Source organism: Otolemur garnettii, unplaced genomic scaffold (genome assembly GCF_000181295.1).
Source record: "Otolemur garnettii isolate 467f Iridium unplaced genomic scaffold, OtoGar3 scaffold00003, whole genome shotgun sequence".
Lineage (NCBI taxonomy): Eukaryota > Metazoa > Chordata > Mammalia > Primates > Galagidae > Otolemur > Otolemur garnettii.
The window spans coordinates 10678380-10681110 of NW_003852398.1; the positions used below are offsets into that span (position 1 = coordinate 10678380).

At 42.8% G+C, this 2731-nt stretch overlaps 1 pseudogene; it reads left to right on the top strand.

The window, feature by feature from the left end:
- The first annotated feature begins 873 nt into the window (after positions 1-873).
- LOC100955071 lies at positions 874-2395 on the top strand (annotated as a pseudogene).
- Positions 2396-2731: the final 336 nt, after the last annotated feature.

Genomic DNA, 2731 nt, shown 5'->3' on the forward strand with positions numbered 1-2731 from the left:
TGCCCTATTAATTAATTGTTAAGATTTTTATAGAGAGAGACTGAGTCTTGCATATTGCCCAGGCTGGTCTCAAACTCCTGGCCTCATGTGATCCTCTTGCCTTGAGCTCCCAAAATGCTGGGATTACAGTTCTGAGCCATTGTGCCTGTTTTATTTTATTTTGTTTTTTAATTAAAAAATTGTTTTTGAATGACAGAGTGCTGCTCTGAGGCCCAGACTGGATGCAGGGGCATGATCATAGCTTACTGCAACCTCTAGCTTCTAGGCTCAAGGTGATCTCCTGCCTTAGCCTCCTCGGTAACTAGAACTACAGTTAGTGCTACCACACTCAGCTATTCTTTTTAATTTTTTGTAGAGATAATGTCTTGATCTGCTGCTCAGGCTGCAACAAAGTATTTGTATAGAGGGTCAGTTTGAAGAGTAAACTTGAGATTTTTCTCTGGTGTTTTCAGAGGCTGTACCTTCCCTGTGCTTGGATACTGACTTTGTAATTTCTCACATATATGCAATTGCTTTTCAACATTCTAGTCTTTGATATCTGGCTTCCAAAAGGGGAAAAAAAGAGAAAAAAAATGAAAGGGAAAACGTTATTGGTCCTTTAAATTCCCTGGAAGTCATTTCAGTCAGAGGGGAAGCTCAACTTGCAAAGATGGGAGGAGGGAAGCTTAACAACTATGGCCACTGCACCTCTGTCTGTCTGCACCTTGTGCTCAGGAGCAGAAATCATTAATCAGAATACAGATCCTGACACCGTGTTCTGGCTGAGCTGCGGTGGATGTTCCAGGGCAGCCTACCCAGATCCTCTGAGTCCCAGACCACCTCCCATGGAAGCTTGAGCTGGCTGTGCGGCTTTCTCCCTTTTGTCTCATAACCATGTCCACCAAGGAGAATGCTAATCCACCAGCTGCCCAACTTAACCGGTTCAAGAACAAGAGAAAAGATGGTACAGGAATGAGGTGACGCCACACAGAAGTTAATGTGCAGTTGAGGAAAGCTAAGAAAGATGAGCAGATGCTGCAAAGGAGAAATGTAAGCTCGTTTCCTGATGGTGCCGGACAGGAAAACTGAAACAACCAGGGTACCGTAAATTGGTCCATGGATGACATTGTCAAAGGTATAAATGGCACCAATATGGAAAACCAGCTCCAAGCTACTCAAGCTGCCAAGAAACTACTTTCTAGAGAAAAACAGCCTCCCACCGACAACATAATCTGGATCAATTTGATCCCAAAATTTGTGTCCTTCTTGGGAAGAACTGAGCGCAGTTCCTGCAGTTTGAATCTGCTTGGGCACTAACTAACATGCTTCTGGGACATCAGAAGAGACCACGGCTGTGGTAGATGGAGGTGCTATTCCACATTCATTTCTCTGTTGGCATCTCCCCATGCTCGTATCAGTGAGCAAGCTGTGTGGGCTCTAGAAAACACTGCTGGTGATGTTCAGTTTTCCAAGACTTGGTTATCAAGTATGGTGCAGTTGACCCACTGTTGGCTCTTCTGGCTATTTCTGATATGTCATCTCTACGTAATCTTACATAGACACTTTCAAACCTTTGTCACAACAAGAATCCTGCGTTAGATGCCGTGGAGTGGATCCTTCCTACTTTAGTGCGGCTCCTGCATCACAAAGACCGAGAGATATTAGCAGATACTTGCTGGTCCAAATGAATGGATTGAAATGGTTGTGGAAACAGGAGTTGTGGCCCAACTCGTGAAGCTTTTGGGTGTTACCAAATTGCCAATTGTGACTCCTGCACTAAGAGCAATAGGGAATATTGTCACTGGGACAGATGAACAGACTCAGGTTGTAATTGATGCAAGAACACTTACTATCTTTCCCAGCCTGCCGACCAACCCCCAAACTAATATTCAAAATGAAGCTATGTAGGTCATGTCAAACATCACAGCTGGCCATCAGGACCAGGTACAGCAAGTTGTGAATCATGGACTAGTCCCATTACTTGCTGGTGTTCTTGCTAAGGCAGACTTGAAGACACAAAAGGAAGTGGTATGGGCTGTGACCAACTACACAAGGGGTGGAACAGCTGAACAGAAGTACACCTTGTCGTTGTGGCATAATAGAACTGTTGAGGAACCTCTTAACTGCAAAAAATACCAAAATTATTCTGGATGCCCTTTCAAATATCTTTCAGGCTCCTGAAAAACTAGGTGACACTGAGAAACTTAGTGTAATGATTGAAGAATGTGGAGGTTCGGACAAAATTGAAGCTCTACAAAACCCTGAAAATGAGACTGTGTACAAGGCTTCATTAAATTTCAATGAGAAGCATTGCTCTGTAGAGGAAGAGGAGGATCAAAATGTAGGACCAGAAACTACCTCTGAAGGCTGTACCTTCCAAGTTCAGGATGGGACTCCTGGGACTTTTAACTTTTAGATAGTACAGCTGAGGCACAAACTTGTTGTGTACTATGTTTGGTATAAGTTTGTCTTACTGTTTCTCTCCTAAGAAGTCTGTTTACCTGTGGTTTGTTATTATAGCATTTTTTACAACAAAACTATACTTGAACAGTTCGAAACTGTACATACTATATGGAGCCTGTCCTCTGAAAGGGTTTCTTATTTCTGTGTAGAATTTCATATCTTGTAGTGTCCTATAAATAAAGACTAAAGTCTAAAAAAAAAAAAAAAAGAATACAGATCCCTGTCATTTGGAAAACAGGGTCTTTTTTTGGCCAGGCTTGCTCTGCAATCCTTGAGCAAGCTGGGGGAT